Genomic DNA, 25828 nt, shown 5'->3' on the forward strand with positions numbered 1-25828 from the left:
CCTGGGGGGAGAAACAGAATATCTCTGGTTTCTTTATTTCACCTGCACCTCTTTGGCTGCTTATTCCTTCCACCTCGTTAGCTTCTTTTGTGTTTCTGTCCATCTGTTTCCCTTTAAGCATCATTATGACTGAATGTCCCAGTATAGGGGTGTTGCAGTGATACCCTGAACTTTGGGGTTGACCTTAATGTTTCCCTCTGTGTAAAATCATTTGTTAAGAATGAAATAGATGTAGTTGCACTTTTAATTACTCGCAGAGTTAAGCATTTTTCTACATGTTTATTGGTTACACACATAAAACTTTCCATTCATACTTATTATCCATTTTCCCATTGTGATCATTGTCTTTCCTCGTTATTTGTGTTATTTATGTGCCAAGGGTGTTGCCTAAAGCAATCACTCAGTCTCTCCAAATAATGATTTAGTTTTGTTTTTGATTGCTGTGATAAAATATCCTAAGAAAGCTCTTTAGGGGAGAGCAGATTTGTACTAGCTCACATTCCCTGGTTCGAGTCCATCCCAGCTGGGAAGTCACCACAGCAGGACTTGAGAGGGCTGCTCAGACCATATTCATCATCAAGAGCAGAGGGAAGAAATGCAGCCAGATGTCTCTCCTCTTCATTCAGTCCCAGGGCCCAGGCCATGAGCACGGTGCTACCTACACTCAGCCTGAGTCTGCCCGTCTCGGTAATCCAAGTAAGAAAATCCTTCATCCGCGTACCTGCAGGCCAAGCTATTCTAGAAAACTCAGTAAGATTCATTCCCAAGTGACTATGTTGGGTCAAGTTGAAGATGAAAACCCTCAGTGGGAAAGACTATTTCTCTGCTCCCAGCATTCCTTAGTTGCCTCTAGTCCTTGCATAGGGTTGAAGTCTCCCAGGTCCCTACCACCCATCACATCCCATCTGCAAATTTCTCCTTGTCCTTGTTCAGCTCCTGTTTGGGTGTTCACGCTGCTGAGCCTTTACAAGGTAGAGATATTCCTAGGGACACATACTCACTGCAAAATCCCTGTCCCTCTGGCTTTTACAACGTTCCCTAGAATCTTTTTGCCCCCCTTCTTCCACAACAATCCCCGAGCCTTAGGTGTGGGAGATGTGTTGTAGATGTGTCTATTGGGACTGGGCTCCACAACTCTGCATTTTGATTGGTTGTGGTTTTTCTATACCAGGCTCAGTCCGTGGCAAAGACAAGATCCCTTGATTAGTGGTGATAACTGCTCTCTGAGGGTTTTCATCTTCAACTTGACCCAACATAGTCACTTGGGAGTGAATCTGTGGGTATAAGGACACATCTTTAATATATAGTTAGGGGTCATGCTGGTTTAGTAAAATGATGATTGTAGGTTCTCCTCCAAGATCCATGACCTCACTAGCCCTGGCTAGTTGGCTAGGTTTCCAGTACCAAGCATGGTTTCTCTCTTGTTGGGCAGATTTTAAGTCCAATTACAAAGAGCACATCAATTGGTTATCCAATATCAAATGGCCAGTCCTAAAAACATAAATACAATTAACATTATACAGACTGAGCAGGTTGTACTTATGAATTTATATATAATGCATATGTGTGTGTAACTGCAATTTATGGGGGAAAAGTCATGAATATGAAAAAGAGCAAGGAGTGGTATATGGGGGTGTTTGGAGGGCAGAAAGGGAAAAGGAAAATGATATGTTAATCTCAAAAACGAAAAGAGATAATTTAAAAACAAAATAAGCCATCGCAATTGTATCCCTTATGTAGGAAAACGTGGGACTTGCTGGTCCCTCGTTCCCTTTCACCTGTCAGAATGTACTGTTTATTTTTGACACTGATGCTCACAGTCGCATTTCTGTAAAGGAAGGCCCATGTCTACTGACGATTGTCTGTCTTGGGCACATGTTAGCTGCTGCATAAGAGTCGTTGGAACAGTCTCTCAGAATCACGGTAGCGGCTACTCTGCACATGGCATGAGTGTTCTTCCTGGTGAAGGTTACTGATGGTGAAGGTTATAGACCCCAAAATAAGGACATTCCTCAAAGACAGCCAATGTGCACAGGGTGTAGCTTGTTAGTGTCTTGTTCTCTGGTCACTGATAAATCCTTCAGCAGGATTCTAGCTGTGGTTGCCCAGTTATCCATCACACCAGGGTGTTGTCTCAACTCTCAAACTGGTAATATCGAGGGACAAGCCTTTGTTGGAGGGGATATGCAAAATATGATGGGCAAGCCTTTGTTGGAGGGATATTCAGAACACGGTTTACAGTGACTGGCCTCATCCTGGACTTTGCGCCTTGCTAATTATGTCCTGGGGGTCACATCTACCAAGTAGAAGCAAAGACTGGCTTGGAGGATGGAGGGCATCTTTGGAATATCTTTCTTAAATCAAATTGTAGCCACATTAGTGAGGGAATTAGATGCCCTCAGCAATGCAGCACCTCAGCCTCCAGCTCTAAGGGTGTAGGGCCGTTAATCCATTTGTCTGGGGAGAGGCAATGGAAAACTTTTATCCCAGCTTCTCAAAACTGCAGCCTTCTTATTGATAATGAGTTTGGCTATACACATGTTTATTGACCAAAAACGCTTCTCCTTGTTTTGTTTTGCTTTCCTTTTTGATACTAGGTCTTGATGAATAGCCCTGCTTAGCCAAGTATTTATGTAGCCTAGGCTATCCTCACACTTGAGTAGCAATCCTCTTCCCCTAGTCTCCAGAGGGCTAGGGTTATGGTCATGAACACTATACCCCACTTCATTTTGAGTTTTAGTTGGTTGTTTACTTCTCTGGTTAGCTTCTCTGTTGTGGTGTCTTCTCATTATGAGTTAGATATTAACAAAATGATTCATAGTCTCTGAAAAACTGCTACAAATTATTTTTGCAATTTAGTATATTATCTTCTTTTTTTTAGGATATTTGACCTTTTTATATTTTTAAAGAACTTGTGATGATGATGATGATGATGATGATGATGATGATGATGATGATGATGATGATTATGTGTGCATGTACCCATGAAGTCCAGAAACAGGTATTGGATCCCCTAGAACTTAAGTTGCAATACTCTCTGCACTGGATGCTGGGATCTGAACTCAGATATTCCAACGAATAGCAGCAACACTCAGCAGCAACTGCAGACACATTTCTCCATCCCTTTTTCCTGTTTTATACTTTATCTAAGTTACAAGATTAATACAAAGAATCTCCATCTATTCTTTACCCAGAGGGTTTGCATGGTAACGTTCCATCAGATCTACTGTATACGTCTCCCTTGCTCTTTCTAGTTCTATCTAATCTTTGCTCTGAACAATTTTCAAGTTAGTTTTATACACAGTGCTATGGTATGTGGAGAGTTTGCAGATGAACTCTGTTGGGTACCTTGCTTATATCTTGTGAAGATGACTCTCTCCCAGAGAGTAGGTAAGACTCAGGCTGAAGGGCTCTTTGAGATAAGTGTGAGCACTTCTATTTAAAGATGGTGCTTTTCATTAGACTCAGGGAAGCCTCAAGGATGGCTGAAGATTTCTGCATCTACACTTCAGATTACCCATTAAACAGCAACCAGAAGTAGCCTGCCGCGCTTTGTGAGAAAAGAAAGGTACCTTGCCAAGGAAGGCAGATGTCCATCTGTCCCTTCTCCCACCTTCCACTGGACTCAGCTGGCAGTGCCAGGCATCTGTTCATCAACTTTCGCTTTTCTTTCAAGGCTTATCTCTGGAGATCCATGTTCCCATGCATGAAGCATGCAGATGTATCTCTGTCCTGATGCTGGGCTTCCCCTGAGAGTTCTCTCCAAGTCTCTCAGTCTACATTTTTGCTTTTGTACTTAGTTTGTGAACATTTAATCCATTTGAGGAGCTTTTAAGAACTCCCAATGCTGAAGTTGCTGAGCTTTCCTACGGGTTTATGGTAAGGTAGTGAGACTCATATGACTCTCTTCACCCCCATCTGCCACATGACCGGGGCAGGATGCAGAATAACCATCACGAAGTGCCCGGTCCATGGCAGGCCCCCGTGCAAAGTGCATTGGCATTCCTGTTCTATAGTTACATAAACAGATGCAGAAGGTACTTATACTTCTTCAAGAAGCTTGTCTGGCAAGGAAGCTTAAATGCTGATAGCGCATCCCTATAATTCAAATGTAGCCCCTGGTCAAGATGTCTTGCAAGAATTTTCTGCACAGATTGAACCTTCTTCTGAAAATTGAGAGATATCCAAAAGTGCCCCAGTCAATCTTTATGATTTTTAGGGGGCTATAAATGATCAGGATGGAAGCAAGTGGTCCAGCTAAAAGGAAATCTGATGCACCTGTATCCCTGCTTCAGCACCTTCTAAGGCAAATTGCTATTGCTATCATTGCTGCCTCACTTAGGCACTGATTCCTAAGCAAGTCATATCATAGGGACACACCTCGGAGCTCTACTGGGTGCTCAGTGCTCCCCAGGATGTACAAACTGAGCAGAACATAATGACATCCTGCAGAAAGTGACAGCCAGCAGTGGTCAGGGGAACTACACAGCTCCTCCTTGTAGGCAATAAGTAGGAAGGTTTTTAAAGTCACTAATTTCTGCTCTGATTTTACTTTCACAGTATCAAACTGTGGCTCCTGATGCTTTTCTGACATTACAGTCTCATTATTTCCCCCAGCCCCTTCGCACTGCCCTGGACTCTGGGCTTCTAAACATTTCATCTAAAAGCAACATTTCCTAGCAGAATTTATTGACTTATTTTTTTAGGAAGCAAAGACACATTTAAGCATTAATCTTCCTTTTTGATATTCTGAATGAAGTGACCTATGTCCCCCACAGCACACAGACAGAAGTTTTCCCACACCTTTATTAAGGAGCAGGGGGCTCAGGACTCTGCATGGACATGGCCAGACTACCGCACATCCCTGCATCACTTCCCTTGAGCTTTTCTAAACTTTAAATTTTCTTGACGTTTCTGTCAATAATGCTTTTGTAGATCTCAATTAAATCCCATTTGAATAATGAAATTTTGAATATTCTCAACTAAATAAAGCCCTAATTTCTCAACTCAATGTGGGAATTAGCATCCTATACTCTTTACCTAAATAAATAAGATATTGAGATGAAGTTATCAGGATACCAGTTACTGCCACATTGCCCTTAGGCAAGTCTTTCAGTATTAGTATAAAATCAAAATCAGTCTATATACATGAATATAAACAAGCCTCATACTCAGGAAGGCATGATGAAAATATTCATGAGGGTCCCAACTATTTGATGCCATGCCCAAAAGTAGATCAAGAAATAATTGTCAGAGAAATGGCTTAGGGGTTAAAAGCACTTACTACTCTTACAAAGAACCTATGTTGAGTTCCCAGCACCCACAACTGCCTGTAATTCCAATTCCTAGAGACATGCAGTCACATAGTATGCATAGACTCATACAGGCACATACACATAAGTAAAAATAATAAAGAGAAATCACTAACATACATTATAACATTACCAAATTCCTTGAGTGTTTAACGAAAAGAAATCTAATTCCATTTAACACTGGCATCTAAGATACTGTATTGCATAGAAACAGAGCTGAGGACAGTCCTTGCCTCTTAGGAATCTGGGGGCAAGGGATCACGGTTTCTGCACACCTTAGGACAAAGGAAACTGAGAGACTGTGCAGTCCATACTCCTAGATGACAAGTGGGGACCTAAGACTGTGAACGGGAGGGTGCTGTTACCGCTTAGCAGCGTCCTGCACTGTGACTTAGTATGAGCCTTCAAGAGTCTCATGCCCGAAGACTGTTGGCTCCAGCTGGATTCCAGAAACACTTCGCAACGCAGTCCATTGGCCTCTGTTAATACAATAATGTTTAATGCTCCATTAAGTAAGTCTCCCCTCCTGGAACCTCAGTGACTTCATACAGCAGAATGGTATTCCTAATCATAAGACTGGTGTCACCTGTACTAGTTGGCAGGTGACACTTGGCAGCATCATTTAGAGGCTTTCTTAGCATCCTTCCTTCATCCCCATCTTGGGCTTCACGTTGTTCTACAAAAGAAGAGTGGAAGGAAATGAAGAAAACACATTAAAGCCCATTAATCCTCTTCGTTCTATCGGCTGAAACTTGATCATGTGGTCAAATCTTGCTGCAAGGGAGCCTGGGAAATATAGTCTACTTTTGCCACAAAATGTGGCGTGTACAAATTTTGATTATGAGTCTCTGTCTCAAGGGGCCAGTATTACAGACGTATCAAAGGCCTTAGTCTTTATAACACAGAAATAGTCTTGTTAAAAATTAATAATAATATAGTTTCAGCTATCTGATCCTTCCCCAGATAGAACCAGCATTTCTAGACAGAACCAGTGTGATCACTGTGCCTGCCCTTTTGAAGGAGCCAGAACTACATCTGGAGTTGGAGGCACACACGCATCTTTACTACTAGCCTTGTATCTTGAACACATTACTTAGGCTCTTGGTCTCCTCTTCCTGATTGGAGGAAAGGGCAGAATGCATCTTAGACTTCTGTCGGAAACATCCTTCAGTTGTCCGGAAACATGCGTTAAGCACCTCCTCCATGAAAGCCCCCCCCCATGAAAAAGTACTAGATAAGACAAAAGACAAGAAGCCAGACCAGAAGGGGAGGGTGGACGGCACTCGCCACCAGTGGAACACAATGAATGCTAGCGCTGCCCATGATTCCCGAGCCCCCTCCCCCACTCTACAATTGCATGAATCTTTTTCTTTTCAGCCCTACCCTAAGAAGAGAGGCTTAGCCCTAGAGATTCTAGACAGAATAAGCTGTTTTTACCAATGTACCCATGAGATGGCGAGGCCAAGCAGAAAACATTTCAAATATTCCTATTGTTTGAGAATGTTTATTATGCCCGTGGAGGATTCTAACTCGCAGACTTAAACCATGAAGATCCCAGCCGCAAACAAAAACTCCTTCCGTCTCAGCGGAACATCAAAGTGGAGAGTCCTCCTCCAGACCGGTGGCCTTTACCTGGCTCTTCTCTCTCTGACAGATGAGTAAGGGTTTTCAGAGATGCTCCGTGGCTTCCTAGAAGACAGCAGCCAGGCTGCACCTACCCTCCTGCATGCCAGTAAGTCAGCAAGGGTGTGCAAGGGTAACAGCCCAGCAGCCCTCACCTCTGGCCTCCTTGTCTCTCAGCCTTCACTGTCCTGTTCCCTGTGTTTCTCAATAGGATAGAAGGCCTTTATGTTTGTTGGGTTGGTTGTCTTGCCGTTTCACTCTTGCTTTTGTCTTTTCTGAGTTTTGTTCTCTCTTGTCTCTCTTTATTTATGTTTTATGTTAGACACGGAATAGCATGGAGGGTGAGGAAGCAGATAAGAAAGATAGCGCGTCTTTACCCAGAAAAAATATATACCGCCCTGATTCTAGTCTGCCCTACTCCAGTCTTTTTTATATGCCCCCTAACTCTTGCTGACCCCAAAAGCAACAAACAGGGGGGCTAAGGACACAAAGCTGAGGTCAGGGCCCAGCTGTGACCTTGGGTGAGCCACTTGTCCTTTCTCCCTGCTCAGCTTCTTCCTGTATGAACGGTAGATAGCTAAGATATGTCTGGGTATTAACAGGATAAACAAATGGAATGTTATACTCAGCACCGTGGCTGGAAAACAGGGAGCAGAAGTAACAAACATCTTCATCATGACCTAGCCACGTCCCTGTGCACAGACCAAGGGAACTGATCCACCAAGGAAGACTAAGGAAACATGCAGCTCTCGCTTGACACAGCAGCGAGCGAGCATACCTAATGCACCCCAGCGCCCATCCGCTCCCTGCCAGCCCACTCCATAGTCCAAGAAATAAAGGATTCTCACAACGTAGACGTGGGTATCCTTCCCAGGCCTGATCCTTGAGGGGTGTCCATGAATTTGAAATTTCTGTGTGATATTTGTGCTAAAATCACCCTGAACGCCTAGACTGAGGTGTCTGTGAGCCTCTGTGGCCAGCTGCCACCGTACATCTGATTCCTCCGTGCCTCCTTCTGTGTGCCAGGATTTCTGTGTGTGGGCCTTTTTTTTTTTTAAATTGAGCTCTACATTTTTCTCTTCTCCCCTCCCTTCCTCTCCCCTCCCCTTCAACCCTCTCCCAAAGTCCCCATGCTCCCAATTTACTCAGGAGATCTTGTCTTTTTCTACTTCCCATGTAGATTAGATCCATGTATGTCTCTCTTAGGGTCCTCATTGTTGTCTAGGAACTCTGGGATTGTGATTTGTGGGCTGGTTTTCTTTGCTTTATTTTTAAAAACCACTTATGAGTGAGTACATGTGATAATTGTCTTTCTGTGTGTGGTTCTTATCCAGTCCTTTCTTGTAGAATTTAAGAACTTCTGATAGGCTGAGTTTGACTAACCTGTCTTCAGGCAGGACAGCTTGTCCCTGGTGGGGTCACGCTTTTCCAAATGATATTACCGTGTGCGAGAACAGACAAGATAGACAACGAAACACACTTTACAGTTTTTATTAATAAAGAGAAAAGAAAGACACGGTGCATATAGGAAGGCAGAGCGAGCGGTGGGGATGTCTGCGGTTTTAAAGGTTGTTCAGCGCATGCGTATATGGGCTTAAATAGCCACGTCACACATACGCATAGATTATGTAGGCAGGAAGGCCCTAGGGTGACTAGGCAATTTGCCTGAATGCTAATGGCGCATGTACACTGTGGGACCCTGGAAATGCTAGTACCTAGGGTGACTAACAATTTTGCCTGAATGCTGACATGGGTCCCTGGATGTGATAGAAAGGACAACACCAAGCATACAGTGTCAAGTTTGTTTCCTTTGATGACATCTTGGTTGAAGCCCAGATTTCCAAGATTAAGGAGGGTTTCTTTTTTGCTTCCTGGTCCTGTCAAGCCTCAAATTGTCTCAAGAGTGTTTCATGTGCCACAAATAAAGGTCAAGAGGACTAAGCACAGCTTGGCAAGAGGACAGGCCCTGGCCAGAAACCAGTCTACCACTGATAATTCCATCTACCCGTTTGCTAATCAGTTTCTCTCCTCCTGTTCATCTGCCTCCTGCACCTCCTCCTGATGCTCCTCCCCCTCTTCCTGTCCTTGCTCCACCCCCTCCTAATGCTCCTCCCCCTCTTCCTGTCCTTGCTCCACTCCCTCCTGATGCTCCTCCCCCTCTTCCTGTCCTTGCTCCACTCCCTCCTGATGCTCCTCCCCCTCTTCCTGTCCTTGCTCCACCCCCTCCTAATGCTCCTCCCCCTCTTCCTGTCCTTGCTCCACTCCCTCCTGATGCTCCTCCCCCTCTTCCTGTCTTTGCTCCACCCCCTCCTGATGCTCCTCCCCCTCTTCCTGTCCTTGCTCCACTCCCTCCTGATGCTCCTCTTCTTGTTCTTGCTCCTCACCCTCCTAATGCTCCTCGTCCTATTCTTGCTCCCCCTCTTCCTGATTCTTCCTGCTCTTCCTTGTCCTCCTCCTCCTTCTGTTCCTTCTCCTTCCCTCCCCTCCCCACTCTGTTTGCCACGCTTACATCTTGTCACTCCCACCCTCCGCCCTTAATGCCCATGGTATAACATGGTGTTAGGAGTCCACCATTAGACTTGCCCCACCCCCTACCCTCCACCCTGCAACCTACTGGCATTCAGGCAAACACTTAGCCAGCCCAGGGGTCCTGGGACAGGACGCCACTACGTCATGCATTGCATACATGGCTACATCATGCGTTGCGTGGCTATGTGCAGCTTTGTACGCATGTGCAAGCTTCCCCTTTTAAGCACGTTCCTTTACTGTTTTCTCATGGTGGATGGACACAGCCCCCTCTTCCCCCGCTCTTTCCTGATAAACTCCCACGTGGGTTGTTGAGCCCTGTGGTTCATTCCTCACCACGGCAGCTGCAACCAAACAACACAGGGGCTTCCGGAACATTCTCAGCTTGTAAGGCCTTTTCATGCGGCACCTGAGGAAGTGCTGCCATCTTCTCAAACACTCCAAGTCGGCGCCTGCAATGAGAGGAAATGACAATGGAGTTTACTAAGGGCGCTGGACATGCCCTATACTTATTCTTCAGCTGCTGGAAAGTAATGTGATCAATACCGCATGCTTATAGGAAAAGGGCATTCGTGATTTTAGTTCACTGACACCATGCCCAAATTGTATCTATGTAAATTAAACATTTTAAAAAGAGAAATCTCTTGTATAAGTTTCTCCATATTTTCTATCCATTCAAATTAAGTGGCCAGATTATTATGACGTCTTCACTAAAAGTCCCAGACTTTTGTTACATCACAAAAATCACTATATTGATTAAAGTACAAGTGTTTCCGCTAGCATCAAAGCTATCGGTTATTCACACTTCTGTGTACATTAATTCCACCAGTCTCTTGTCTCAAATTAGGGCACGTCAATTGGTGGAGATGAACCCTTAGCAGAAATAGGCCAGAAACTCCAGTGCCAGACGCCAGGTCAGAGTAAAAGTATTTTAAGTTAGAACAGTAGAAACCCAGTCATATCTCAGCTTTGCCTAGGGTTTCTCTTCCTTCCTGGCCTGTCCACCCTAATTATCAATACACACAGACACCACCATCCTAGTTAAGATTCCACTGTCTCCAAACACCACAAATGATTTCTGGGGGGGGGTCAAAAGCTGGATAAGAGAAACAGAAGAGGTGGTTCAGTAGTTAAGAGCACTGACTTCTCTCCCAGAGGACCTGGGTTCAATTCCTAGCACCCATATGGCAACTCACAACTGTCTATAACTCCAGTTCCAGGGGACCCGACATCCATGGAAAAATATCAATGAATATAAAATAATTTTAAAAAAAACTGGATAGGAACCTACCAAGAGGCATTCCCATGGGCACATGGGAACTTAGGTCTCTATGCCTCTTTTTGAGCTGATGTGTTGGAATTCACCAAATGCTCTTACAGGGACGTCCTTCCAGAAAGGCATTTTATTCTGGGGTGGCATCAGCATTCAGGAGTTTCTTCTTCTTCCCCATCTTCTCATCCTTCAGGCAAATGTATCCTAGAACAAAGGCCACTGGGATCAGGCTTCCAGGCTGCCCAGCCAGTTTGAGTCGTAGTGCAACACATCCCGTGAGCCACATCATCCTGAATGTGTAGGAAAAGCATGCCACAGCGAGATCAGGGTGCTTTAGTGACGCTGTGTTGATTGTTCCATTCTCTCTGCAACACACGGACATGCACCAGAGAAACAATGGGCTGATTACTGAAGGACAGGACTCTGTTCTTCCAGCTACTATCTGGGCAGAAGTATCTCAGGCTAGAATTTCATAAAGCTGGAAATATTTGTTACCTTAATATTTGTGGTCTTGTGGTTTCTAATTTTATTATTTATTTCATTTTGTGTATGCGCGTGGACTCTTATACCATGGTGCACTTGTAGGAATCAGGGGATAACTGCCAAGAACTGGTTCCTTCCTTCCACCTTACAGGAGTCTTAAACTTTAGCACTTTGTTTTCTCTGTAGCTTTGCCTTGAACTCCCAATCCTCAGGCTTTTCAGATGTCAGTAGATGCTGGAGTTAGAAGCCTGTTCATCAGACAGTACGTGCTTAACACATATCTGAAGGACGGCCCCTGACTTCAATCTGGCATACAGAGTGTGCTTTTATGTAGTCAGTACGTATAATCTATCCAAATGACATGTTTCGGTGTGGAATCTTCATACACATTTATCAAGGGCGTTGAGCATCTTCTCTGAAGAAGAGTTACCTTAGAAAATGACTGCCCCTCTTTCAAAGTGGTATTCCTATTAAGAGCCACCTTGTTTTAATTAAAGGCAGGTCCCATTTGCCATCTGTCCTCTGCCCCATCTGGAGAAGGAATCCAGGCACTGTTCTGATTCTTGCTGACTCACCTATGGAAGGTCACGAGGAGGCAGGTGGAGAAGGTGGCTTGCAGGTGTTGTTCGTCCTTGGGCACCTCTCTAGTGCGCTTACAGTAGTACTGCACAGCTAACACCTGACTGCCACGTCCAGCCATGTAAGGCCTGCAGTGAGCGTCACTCTCATTGTCCTGAACACGGAATGCAGCCATGTAAGGCTTGCAGTGAGTGTCACTGTCATTGTCCTGAACACGGAATGCAGCCATGTAAGGCCTGCAGTGAGCGTCACTCTCATTGTCCTGAACACGGAATGCAGCCATGTAAGGCCTGCAGTGAGCGTCACTGTCATTGTCCTGAACATGGAATGAAATCATCCCTTTGTCAAACCTAAATTATTGTCAAGTTTCCTAAAACCCTAAATGAGGAATTCAAAAGCAAATCAGTGCCTCGTTCTCTTGGTTCCTTGGTTGTTTTTGTTTGCTTGCTTGGTTGCTTGCATGCTTGTTTGCTTACTTGCTTCCCAAGCTTTTAGCCACTTGGAGGCAGAACCACTGCAAACACTGAACTTTCAGATGCAGAACCAAATTAGTCCTGCTTTGTGTGGAAACTTCTGGGACCAGAGGCCATATTGTTACTATGCTATTTCTAAATCATCAGTTCAGACAGTCACTATCTCACAGGTTGTGTGATGCTGGAGCAGGTCCCCAGGTGACACATACCTTAGACACTTTCCACCCCTTGTGGGTTGACAGACCCTAAGGCACACCTAGCCCTGACTGAGAGGAAGCTGATTGCAAGGGACCCCTCTCTGGCGCCAGGCTCTATTTTAAGTCATTGCAAAGTTGAAGACAAAACTAAAAAGATATGAAGAAGGCAGGAAACCTGCCTGCTATTCCTCCTGTTCTGGCACTGTGGCAGCATCACAGAACCGGTAGCACCAAGCAGTTCTTCCCATCCGCACCCATAAACGCTCGGTTCATAGCCCCAGCTGGCTTTGACCTCCTCGCCCTCTTGACTCCATCTCTCCATCTCTCGAGGATGGAATTGCAGGTCCATGCCGCCACACCAGTCATCTCCCTTCTGTCTCCGTAGTTGGGACAGGACCCCTGAAGGCAGGTGCTAAACCAGCTTACCCTAGGGGACATTAGATACGCAGAGGTATTTGTATCTCGCTACTACGGTCCATTTCATCAAATGTATTTTGATGCATCCCGTAGTATTTGGAGGAATTGGAAGGTTCTCCACAAGTCTCTCCTCCCCAAAGCCCTCGGATTACTGCTCGCCAGCTCTCAAGGGGACTAAGGCAGATGTGCCTGATGTCTGGGAGCTGCTGAGCCTCACAGGAGCAAAGCCCAAACTTCTCCAGGTCAAACTGGACCCAAAGGAGGGAAATCACTTCACTGACATGGATCCTGGCTGTTTTTAAGGCAAATTATAGTGAGAGTCAGTGAAAACCCAAAGCAGGGACAGTTTATAGAACCGTCAAAGCATTAACACATGCATGTGTATAAAGACAAAAACATCTTATATAACTGTTACATAGTTAAAATGTTTGTGTGTGTGTGAAGAAGATAACAGCTTATAGACCTACCTATTATGCAAATGAAACGTGGCTGTGCGTGAAGACAGCTTATAGAATTATCTGTTATCAGGTAATGTGTGTATGTAGAGACAAAGACAGCTTATAGACCTATCTGTTATACAATTAAAATGGGTGTGTGTAAAAAGCTTATAGAATTGTGTTATCAGGAAGTGTGTGTGTATAAAGACAAAGAAAGCTTATAAAGCTATCTGTTATACAGTTAACACGTGTATGTACATGTGTGTGCATATGTGTGTGTGTAAAGACAAAGCCAGCTTATCGAGCTATCTGTTATACAATTAACATGAATGTGTAAAGACAATGATATCTTATAAAACTATCTGTTGTCAGCTAATGTGTGTGTAAAGATTTTATATTTGTATTTTATAGTTATGTGTTTTAACAGTTTTGTATTTACTTGTTTGTTTAGCGTGTGCATGAGCATGTATGTTTAGGGGTGCAGAGCATGTTCATGCCCCTTGTGAATATGGAGGACAACTTGCAGGATTCTCTTCTTGTAGCCTGTGGTCCCCGGGGTTGAGCTCAGGTCATTTTACAAGCCCTGCACCATAGATAGTCTGTCCATATTTTTACCCCTAGCATGTAATACATAAAAATAATGCCTGTGTTTCACTGCCGCCCAGTGAGCTCCTCTTACTGTGGGAAATAAAAAATTGGTCTGCTCACCCAAGAGTACTATTTTGCCTTTTATTTGAAAAATCCTAAGTCTCAAAGTTTGTCATTTATCGGTAAATTATACCCTACTCCTAGTTCCCAAGGTTAAAATAGATGCACATTCATTTCCTCCTTTTGAAAAAGATATTTCACATTTGGGAACATAAAACAGGGCCAGTCTGCAATGTGGGTTCAGACTGTCAACAAGAATAAAATCTATGCTCTAAACAAGAGCACAAGAGAAACCCAACCCTGCAGTCAGCAAACATCTGCCCCTTGCGGGAACTTGGGAGGCTCTTGAATAGGAAGGTTCCTGCAGCAAAGGGAGCCTTTCTAATCCACTAAATAGAAGCCCCGTGGTCTTCGGTGTGGTTGCCACAAAGTCTGAGTCATCTAACCTGAGAATTGGCTGCTCGAATCCGGTATGAATTATGGAAAAGCCGGCAGCCACTCCTGAGGAGGGGCTGGTGTGTCCTCCAGGAAGTGCGCTTTGTCTGCTTTCAGAGCCTCTGATCAGTGCGTGCACTCAGCTGCTTCCAAAGCCTCTGGTCAGTGTGCGCACTCAGCTGCTTCTAGTTAAGGCACTCCGGGGTGCTACTGTGAGCCTAGTCACCTCTACACCTTTCCAATGAAGGCGGTTTGGCCACCTCTAAACACACCTTTTATCGTTTTGTTTTTTAGTTTTACTTCATACTGTGTGTTAGAAATAGATTAAGACATCTATGTAAATGCCCAAAACACATTTTTGTTTTGTTATTTAATGTTGGTTACTTTCACTTTCCGGGAAACTACACTTGCAGTTGCTGGCTTCAGAATAGTTATTGGAGGTCTTTATACCCTCCATGATTGTTTTCCCTGAGGCTGCCAATCAACCCTTTTAAAGAATCTGTAGCCAAAACAGGGGAGTGGGAGCCCCTATCCCCGAGAAAGATCTGTCTCTCAAGGGCTCCCGTCTCACCGGCAATGCATCGGGAGTCTCTGAGTGTGAAACAGGTTAATAGCTCTGTGACAGGAAGCTCAAATTCCCATGTCCACCTGGAGAAAGACGCCCAGGCTCAACTAGAGAGAAATTAATAGGCAGGTGCTGGCAAGACAGACACATGGCAATGGGCGCAAGGCTGCCAGCCTGCGACTGGTTTTACTGAGCAAGAGCCTCACAGCCAAAATCTTGGGGGAGAGAGGCATTAAAGCTGCGCCTGAGATGGGCACACCCTAGTCGGAGCATCCTGAACACGTCACTGTCACCCTGGCCTTCCATCTGTCCATCCCTTCATCCCACACATGAGCAGATGCTCTCAGTGAGGTTGCTTCTTTTTAAATTTTCGGTGATTTTCTTCCTGGCTCCTTTTCATCGTTTTGGAGGCCTCTGCTCTAGATCTTGAACTGACCGCAGAGACTTAGCCCTTGGAGCGGGAAGGATGTGAAGGAAGAGAGGTTTAGTGGAAGCCATGTGGGGACTAGGAAAAGATAAGCATCAGCAAGGCATAGCAAAGGCAGGGGGTTCTTTCACTACAGTTTCCCTCCAAGCTACAGACAGGAGAAGATGTGGGAAGCTGTGGGCCTTGGGTTGATTCTGATCAGGCAATGGGAATTCATTCATGCACCCAGCTCCAGGCTAGATAGGCAAGCCAAAGTCCCAGGAGCTCAGGAAGCCACACAAGAGAATTCCTTGTAATAATACATTCTAAACAGAAACACAGGAATCAGCAGACTTCCTACTTGCTGTTTGTGCTTGTTTACTGGTTTGTTGCAGGGAGCGGCTTGTTCATCCCAGCCATCAAGAACCAAAATAACCACACAGAAACTATTAATTAAATCACTGCTTGGCCCATTAGCTCTAGCTTCTTATTGGCTAACTCTTTTTTTTAATTTATTTATTTATAAAAGATTTCTGTCTTTTCCCCACCACCGCCTCCTATTTCCCTCCCCCTCCCCCAATCAAGTCCCCCTCCCTCGTCAGCCCAAAGAGCGATCAGGGTTCCCTGCCCTGTGGGAAGTCCAAGGACCACCCACCTCCATCCAGGTCTAGTAAGGTGAGCATCCAAACTGCCTAGGCTCCCACAAAGTATTGGCTAACTCTTACATCTTAATTTAACCCATTTCTATTAATCTGTGTATCACTATGTGACAGTGGCTTACCAGCAAAATTTCAGCACATCTATCTCGGGTGGCTCCATGGCATCTCTCTGACTCTGCCTTCTTCTTTCCAGCATTCAGTTCCATCTTCCCTGCCTACCTAAGGTCTGCCCTATCAACAGGCCAAGGCAGCTTTTTTTTCATTAATGGTAATCACAGCACACAGAGGGAACTCCCACATCACTGGTTGAAACGAGATCTAGTTGGTCTGGTTTCTTGGTACAGATGTTTACGTTAGATGAGGTGATGGGTGCATGCTATGGTATACAGCAGGTACTCCTGTAATAACCAAACTTGTGCTTTCTTAGTTTGCCAAATAGTAAAGATCTGTTGACTGTTTTAACATTTTTATTTTATGTGCGTTGATTTCATGTGCACTGATGCAGCGTGCCTGCATGTCTGTCCCTGTGAGAGTATCAGATCCCCAAGCCAGGCAGACCCACTTCATATGGATCCCAAAACCCTAAAAAACACCAGAACCTTCCAATGGCCTGCCCACTCAACCCAGATGGAGCTGACTGACAGATGCACCTTAAGCAGCCTTGCCCCAGTGTTCCCTGTGGACATCTTCCCCAGACACGGGTCTAGGTAGCGGCCAATGAGCTAAGCCTGTGCTTTAGGCAGTGTTATGGAAGACGGATGCCAAGAATGGAGTCATCTTGATGCCCCAGATGCCTTCACGTCTCAGGTTTCCCAGAGCTGTTTGAGTCTTCATAGTTGCATCTGTTCATGGCCCAGCTGTCTTGTTCCAGAGCTTTGACACTCCTCGGTGAGGCTGACTGCCCTGTGCCGAGCATATTATAGTGCAGTGACTATGAACTGCTGGGTTAGAGAAGCACATGTACTCTGTTCAACCTCAAGGGTATTTAGAGCTCTCTTGGTTATGTTCAGCTATTTCCAATTTGTATGGGGTGATGTCATGTTAAGGCTGACAGATGGGGTCGTGGGGTAGAATCCAGTCAGAGGAGACGAGCATGTGCCATTGGCATAATCACAGGGGACACAGCAAGGTGTTGCCTTGCCAGAAGAGTCATCAGCAAGTACTGTGGATATTCGAGAAAGAGACGCAAAGATGTGGAACAGTCTGCCCCAAATCACATCCCATATATGACAAAGCCAGAGTGTGACCTTTGACCAGCAGAGGCCCACAATCCTCTACTGTCAGCAGCTTTCCTTTTCACTGGCCGTCCTGGGCAGATGAAGAACACGTGAGTCTCTCTGAGTAGTACTCCATTGTGTAGATGTACCACATTTTCCTTATCCATTCTTCGGTTGGGGGGCATCTAGGTCTTTCCCAGGTTCTGACTATTATGAATAATGCTGCTATGAACATAGCTGAACACATGTCCTTCTGGTATGATTGAACATTCTTTGGGTATATGCTCAAAAGTGGTACTGCCGGGTCTTGAGAGAGATTGATTCCTAATTTTCTGAGAAATCATTGTACTGATTCCCAAAGAGGCTATACAAATTTACACTTCCACCAGCAATGGAAGAGCATTCCCCTTACCCCACATCCTCTCCAGCATAAGCTGTCATCAGTATTTTTTTATCTTGGCCATTCTGACAGGTGTGAGATACTACTCAGCAGTAAAAAAAAAAAAAATAATGACTTTTTAAAATTTGCAAGCAAATGGACCAAACTAGAAAAAACCACACTGAGTGAAGTAACTCAGACCCAGAAAGACAAATATAGTATGTACTCACTCGTTAGTGGATATTAGCCTACAGGCCACAATCCCAGAGAACCTAGAAAACGAAGAGGACCATAAGAGAGACATACATGGATCCACTTGGGAGGAGAAAAAGACAAGATCTCCTGAGTAAATTGGGAGCAAGGGGGTCAGGGGGAGTATAGAAGAGGGGAGGGGAGGAAGGAGGGAGAGGGGGAAAATACTTGGCTCAATAAAAACAATAAAAGGGGGCCTGAGTGATGAGTCCCCTGAGATAGCCCAACAGCTTTGAATAAGAAGGAAGGAGTTTGCTGAGTAAAGACTTTCTCTTTGCAAAGCATTGTGGTTTGGATATGAAATATCCCTCTCCCGGGTGTGTTTGAACACCTGATCCCTCCCTGGTGGTGCTGCTTTGGAAGGCTGTAGAAACTTTAGCAAATGGAGTCTCATTGGAAGAAGTCGATCACTGCAGATATTTCCTGAAGGCTTCTAGCTTGCCTCTACTTCCATCCATCCTATGCATCCTCAGGATGCAGGGTGGCCAGCCACCTCCCAGGCCTGCCGCCATGTCTGTACCACAGTGGACTGTATGTCTGGGGCATGCAACAACTTTCCTACCTGGAGTTGTTTTCAGGCAGGTAATTTTATCACAGAAACTAGACAAACAACCAGTACCCAACTTGTTAGGGAGGGGCGTTAAGTAGCACTTAGGTCATTATACTAGACCGTGTGTATTACAGCAGCATCAAAAATAAGGGCATTATACACAGGTATGTAAATGGGACCGTGGATAGAAGGTAGCAAATGGAAAAGGGGTGAGAAGAAAGGGTCAGGGAAGTCAGGATGGTGGGAGAGTACTTCAACTAATCTTAGAAAGAGATCTACTTCAAGGCTGTGTAAGAGTCAAGCTCCGCCTTCACCACTGTTATCTGAGCCCCAAAACTTATCATGGTAGAGGGGCTCTCCATCACAGTGTCTCTCGTGATGTCTCTGGTAGCAGCTAGAAATCTGGCCTTCGAAACAAAGCTTGGGCTACAGCCCCATGCACTCCAGGCGTTATCCTTAAACCACTGTTGACTGAGGTTTCTGTCCTGCCCAGTTCCCGTAGTCGTTAAGTCCCAAAGAAACCACACAGAGGTCTACATTAATTATAAACTGATTGACCTAGTATCTCAGGCTTCTTACTAACTCTTATAACTTTTATTAGCCCATAATTCTTGTCTGCATTTGCCACGTGGCTTGGTACTTTTTTCGACGAGGCAGTTATATCTTGCATCCTCTGCATCTGGGTGACAACTACAGACTGAAACTTCCCTCTTCCCAGAATTCTCATTGCCCCACCTCTACTTCCTGCCTGGTCGCCCCACCTATACTTCCTGCCTGGCTACTGGCCAATCAGCGTTTATTAAACAAGTACAAGAAACAAATCTTTACAGGGAAAAACCATTGTCCTACAGCAAACCACCACTTCTATTGGGTGATGGTTGGTCTCAGATTCGCCCTTACTTACATGGTGCCATGATGTCATTGACCCAGCTGCTTTTTTCCAGGGATGAACTTTGAAAGTCAAGCTTAGTTGAAGTTAGGAGTATAATGGAAGGGCAAGATGATTGGGTTGCAGAAATTAATAGCTTTTAACTCATCGGGCACTGTTTCAAGTGCCCTGACAAGTTGAATGTGTTTCTTCCTTGATGGAATCCTTTTTGCAAAATAGCAAAAGTTAAGAAGTAGGGATTGTTGGAGAATGTAAATCCCTGGTGATGGTTTTGGGGTCCCTAGTCTCTCTGGGTGCCTATTTTTATGCCATTTGACAACTATGAAGCTCCTGTAGCACAAACTCCTGCTGCCATGATTTTCTACCTAAACTGCAAGAACAGAAACATGGAACCCAGAGGACACAGGCAAGATTTTATGTATTCACTCAATACTGAGTTCTTAAATAGGATACAGCCACATCTCCGAATTTACAAAAGTAACCTTTTTCCCTTTCTCCATTCTTTCCTCCTTCTTTCCTTTCTTTTTTCTTCTGCTTTTCTTTTCTCTTGTCTAATAAACTTCTCTTTTGGAGATACCAGAAATATGAAGGAAGAAGCATTCCTTTGAAAGAATTCGAGAGTAAGCTGGGGTTTCTAAGCTTGAAAACAGTTTTAGCACAACAACATAAGCCTGGCTTTAGAGTCAGGAGACCTGGGTATGGAGCCTGGCCCGTCATATATATCCTTGTCGCTTTGTAGTCTTGGTGCCTGCTTATGTGATCCAGACTCACATCCCTCCTGGCTAAGTTTATCAAGCACCTTACCATGTGTGAAGATCTCCCCTTGGGGCTCAACACAAGCAGGGACCCTGGCAATGCTGGCTCTGCTCCCATAGTGTTTGTCCTTCTACTGAGGGCAGACAAGGAAGTTCTAGAGAATGAAATAAGATCTTAAATAGAAAATGGTTGGAGAACTGGTCAGGAAAGTTCAGTAATGTCTCTGTGAAAGGAACTGGCTGTAGAAGAATTGGCAAGGAGCTTGCAGGCCTAGTGAAGAACTTTTGCAAAGACTCTGAAGAGCAGGGTTCCTATGTTAGCTTCTGTGGCTGGAGGATAAAATACACCAAGAAGCAAGGTCATGGATGAGTAAATCAGCATGAGGGGCCATGGCAGGAAAGGTGGGGAGCGGTCCTGGGGGCTCGAGCACCACAGAAAGGTGGTCAAGAGCACTTACTCCTCTCTACCAGAGACCCTAGTTGGGTTCCAGCACCAGTGTCAGGCAGCTCCTAACTGCGAGTAACTCTGGCTCCAGGTAATCAGATGCCCTCTGGCCTCCACGTTTACCCTCACACATGTGATACACCCCCACACTTGGCGTGCCCCTACACATGGCACACCTCCTATACACACACACTCAAACACATAAAAGTAAAAATAAATCATAGGAAAATAAACCAGTAGTCTGATATTCCTAGAACAGTTCCACACACCTGGGGTTTTCAGATCACGTTATTTGTGTACACCATCTGACACTGCTGGCCTCTTAATACAGCTAAAAACTTTCAGAACGAATAATAGGAAATCCCAGCTACTCAGATGACCCTTCTGGCCACTTGGTCATCATCTTGATTCCTTTACTTTATTCCTTTCTAAGATATCAACTGCCTTTTGTGTCCTGAAGTACTTGAATATTTTAGTGAAATTTCCCTTCCTTGACAAACAGATTGATTTTCTATCAGCTTCAGTACAGTGTCCAGAGAAAGGATGAAGGTGGTTAAGCTATCAAGGTCTGTGTTCTTTTCTCTTTTGCTAAAGACCGTGTGGGTCAGTATTATGGCACTCAAGCCGTTAGATGACAGTCATGAAATGCAGACTCAATGGTTGTGTCTAAACTCCCTTGAGACAGCCAGGTCCATGTTGCTCCAGTGTTAGTTCACATGTCCCATATAGTTGCTATCTTTTATTCCATCTATTAATTTGTACCATAACTGACCAATTAAATTGGTTAACTCTTTTGTGTAGCAGTTCATGTTAAAAGCCAGTATCAATTAAGAACAAATGCCTTAGATCGTGTGAATAATAAGATATTATTTTTAGGATACAGGTGTCCTTATGAATGCTAAACAAAGAACTGACCCTCCCTTTTTTGAGACAGAGTCTCATGCAGGCCTGGTTGGCCTCTAACTCTCTGTGTAGCCAAGGATGGCCTCCATTGTTGGCATCCTGATTCTCTTGCCTCCATCTTGCTGAGATATGTGCTACTATATCTAGTAATTGTGGTTCTAGGAATTGAACCCAGGTTTTTTTTGTATGTGCTAGATACACATTCTACCAACTGAGTTACATCTCTAGGCTTTTAAAAAAAAAAACAACTGATTCCTACCACTATGTGCAGAATGTTCCAGATAATGCTCAAAACCATCTCTTTGAGTAAACACTTACTTGCATCCAATCCCTGCAGTCTTCAAGACAATATCCAGCCAGCGCCCAATGTCCAGGGCTTTGCTCAGTAGACCCAACAGTAGCTGAGGGCTTTGTGAATGATAACACAAGTCTTCTCTACCTGGTTTCTTTTCTGCTGCTGTACAAAAAAAAAGGACCAAAGGCATCTTAGGGGACAAAAGAGTCTATCATACCTCACATTTCCAGGCTACCGTCTATTATTGAGGGAAACTCAAGCAGAAACAATGGAGGGGATGCTGCGTGCTGGCCCGCCGACTGGCTCATGCTCAGCTGGTTTCTTATACAGCGTGGCTGCCTCCCTAGAGACAGTGATGCCCACAGTGAGCTCCCACATCAGTCATCGAGCAACACAATCTCGCAGTCCTGGCTACCAACCAGTTTGAAAAAGGCATTTCTTTGTTGAGATTCCTTCTTCCCAAGTGACACTAGGTTGTGTCAACTTGACAATACAAACTAAGTGAAGCCTTGAGGCTGTGTAAAACATTAGATCTTGAGAGAGTATATGATTTATTCCCAAAATGCCAATAATTTGTTTTATTACCTTAAATTTATCATGGTCCTTTGGATCTCAGGCTCTGTGGGACATCTCAGTCACCCGAAGAACTTAGCAGAGTTGTGCGTGCTGAGACCCTGGCCTAGTTTAAAAAATCAGGTCTTCAAAGCTGTGGTTTGCTCCTGTGGGGATTCTGACAGGTGCCAAGGGTTGGGAGTCACTGACTGACTCTTTCGAATGCTAATTCCTCTAAAAAGGAATAATCTATTGCCATGAACTTTGGGGGAGTGAAAGGGTATGGTCGCAGGATATAGTAATATAAAAATAATCTCAGAGACATTTTGCCAGCTGTATATATATAGAACTTATATTCCTCATCATTGAACACGCACCCAATAAAGAGAATTTATTGACCTGGCACTGTGGGTGTCCCATCTTCCCTTGAGAATGGAGTAAGAATTGCATGTACTCCCCTGCTATGGAGTGGATAAGAATCAAGTATTCTCTTTAGGGAAATTCCTATTGCATTTTCCCATGACCCAGCCAGGGTTTCTCAGTCTCCAGTTTTCCCAGCAGTGTGTATCCCATAAACCTGCCAATTAAGCAACTGAATATCATTATTTCTAATGTAATTGCAGACTGCAATTATGAACTTGTAAATGCTGCTGTGAATGGAGCCCTTTACCCCAACCATCTCAAGTGTTTTTCTTAGGGGAGTGGAAGGCAATCCTATCGCTTACCTTGCCCCAAACATAGCCAGCCTCGCTAGAAGAAACCCCCTCTTTCTGGCCCAAAGGACTTGCAGAACAAGCTCTAATGGGCTCTGCTTTGACCCAGAAGGTCCCGTTGGATGCACAGCCCTTAGACATCTTTCACCTGAGACCCAGATTCAACAAAGAGTAGCAACCGCCCGATTTCTGCAGTTTTTTCTTAGGGCTGGGAAATTGCCACCACCTTTTAGAAATCAGTGCAAAAAGATCATACATCAGAAGTCTCACAGAACCCTCCGAGAAATTTACCGTTTTTTTTAGTTGAGCTTTACAGGGTACCACTTGCTAGGGAATTTACTCTCTGAAACTCAAGTGGGGGTAGCAGAACCACGCGTGGGTGAGCCTGCTTGAGTCTGTGGGAGTAAAGGGAGTCTCTCCGGCCCATGATTAGCCTTTGTGTTCAGACACTTAGCAATGAGTTCACAGGAAACTTAACCCCTCGTGGATAACAGGTTTCTGAGTGGATTCTACCCAGATGTCTGGTTTGAAACAAAATACAGTCTCAGAGATCTCCGCCTATTTTTCCCTTCCAATGGGCAGTGAGAATAAATGCCTGTAATTGCACCAGTGGTAGGCAGGCGTGGAAAGTGGAAGGGTTGATTCGCCATGCGATGCATAGCACCTTACAAACCCTGAGAAGAAAGCACCGTGTTTGTTTAATCTGCCCAATGCGATGGCTTGCGCAGTCCTAAGCATGGAGAATTCTCTGTGCCAGTACAATTCAAACCCCAGCACACGGTGGGATTCTCCTACAGGACGCACTGCAAGCCAGAGTGCTTGCATTTACTGTGCCGGGGGCTGGAGAGACAGCTGAGCAGTTCAGAGTGCTCCCTCCTGCTCTTCCCAAAGACACAAGTTTGGTTCTCAGCACCTACATCAGGCACCTCACAGCTCCCTCTCTAAGTCTGCTGAGGTCTTTTTTTTTTTCTTTTAATCACTGCTTGGCCCTTTAGCTCTAGCCCTTACTGGCTAATTCTGATGTCCCGATCAACCCATCTCTAATAATCTGTGAGCACCGGTCTTACCGGGAAGATTCTAGCCTAAGTCCATCCTGGGTCGGAGGTGGGGCATGGCGTCTCTCTGAGACGTCTGCTCCTGAGAGGAGAGCTGTGGAGTCTGAGCTCACTTCCTCTTCCTCCCAGCGTTCTGTTCTGTTTACTCCACCTACCTAAGTTCTAACCAATAAAATGGGCCAAGGCAGTTCCTTTATTAGCCAATGACCTTCCTCCATCATTTCCCCTTTTTCGGTTTAAACAAAAAAAGAAGGCTTTAACTTTACATGCACGCTCGCCTCTCTCTCTCTCTCTCTCTCTCTCTCTCTCTCTCTCTCTCTCTCTCTGTGTGTGTGTGTGTGTGTGTGTGTGTGTGTGTGTGTCAGAAAACTAAAATAAATCCATAAATCTTTTTCAAAAAAAAAGAAGGAAGGAAGGAAGGAAGGAAGGAAGGAAGGAAGGAAGGAAGGAAGGAAAGTAGTCCTGTTCAGGTTCCTACACCATGGATTGGAAGTTTGAACATGCATGTGTGCATGGGTCTGAGAACATGAGGCTCAGAATGGGGACCATAACTTCAAAAGTGACTCTGACAGCTGACACTTCCAGATAAAACATCCACCCAGGCAGCCTCAGCTTAAGGTTCTGGTAGCTTCTGGGAAAGTGTTGCTCTTTTATTAAACAACTGGAACCATCACTGGAAATCCCCCGTGCCAAAGCACAAGCTGGGGTGGATTGGTCTCTGTAAGCACCAGGGATTCAACTGTGGTCTTTTGGTTTCAGCATTAAAAAAAACTCACCCAGTAAGGATGTACCCCAGTGAGGCAACACTAGCCTGGTGTGTATACCTGTAGTGTGTGTGTGTGTGTGTGTGTGTGTGTGTGTGTGTGTGTGTGCACGTATGTGTGTGTATGTGTGGTGTGCATGCATATGAATGTATGTGGGTGGTATGTGGGTGACTATGTGTGTATATGTGAGTGATTGTATGTGGTGTGCATGTGAGTGTGTGGTGTATGGTGTGTATCTGTGGTGTGTGCATGTATAGCGTGTGTGTGTAAGTAGTATGTGGTGTGCATATGAGTGTGTGTGAATGTGTGGTGTATGTGTGTGAGTGTGTGGTTTGTATGTTTGGTGTGTGCATTGTAGTGTGTGTGTGGTATGTGCATTGTAGTGTGAGTGTGTGAGGAGTGTGTGGTATGTGCATGTGAGTGTGTGTGTGGTGTATGCATGTGAGTGTGTAAGTGTGTGCATGTGAGTGTGTGAGTGTGTATTATGTGTAGTGTGTGTGTGAGAGAGAGTAGCATGTGGTGTGTGCATGTGTAGTGTGTATGAATGTGAGTAGTATGTGGTGTGTGTGGTATGCATGTGAGTGTGTGTGTGTGTGGTATGTGACGTATGAGTGTGTATTCTTATTATTTTTGCCATCTACCTTCCTATACAGTAGAGACACTGAATAAGGTGAAAATTGTCAGTAGAGAAGACGCTTCTCAGTAAGAAATTTATTATATTATTCCATTTTTGCCCGTTCTAGAGAACAGGGCTACAGCCCCCATAGACTGAACTCAAAAACAGTACAACATTAGCGATCTGGTACCCAGCCTAAGAGATCAGGCCTATCCTTCTATCTGTAGGGCTCTGAATTTGCCACACACAGAAAGCATGACCTGCCCCCTTCTATGAGATTCCATGACCAGTTTGGGCCTCCATTAAAAAAATACAAAACTTCCATGTGAAATATCTGGATTTAGACTTGGGGGTTGTTGCTGTTTTGTGTTGAGTGTTTCCTTAGCTTTGCCATCAGGGCAGAAAATGGT

At 44.8% G+C, this 25828-nt stretch overlaps 1 protein-coding gene across 8 annotated transcripts in view; it reads left to right on the forward strand.

Annotated features, from left to right (window-relative positions):
* Nucleotides 1-25828, forward strand: part of Thrb (thyroid hormone receptor beta) — a 326862-nt gene that overhangs the window by 237293 nt on the left and 63741 nt on the right. The gene's annotated exons all lie outside the window — the stretch shown is intronic.

The sequence above is a fragment of the Microtus pennsylvanicus genome, chromosome 10 (assembly GCF_037038515.1).
Source record: "Microtus pennsylvanicus isolate mMicPen1 chromosome 10, mMicPen1.hap1, whole genome shotgun sequence".
Taxonomy (NCBI): domain Eukaryota; kingdom Metazoa; phylum Chordata; class Mammalia; order Rodentia; family Cricetidae; genus Microtus; species Microtus pennsylvanicus.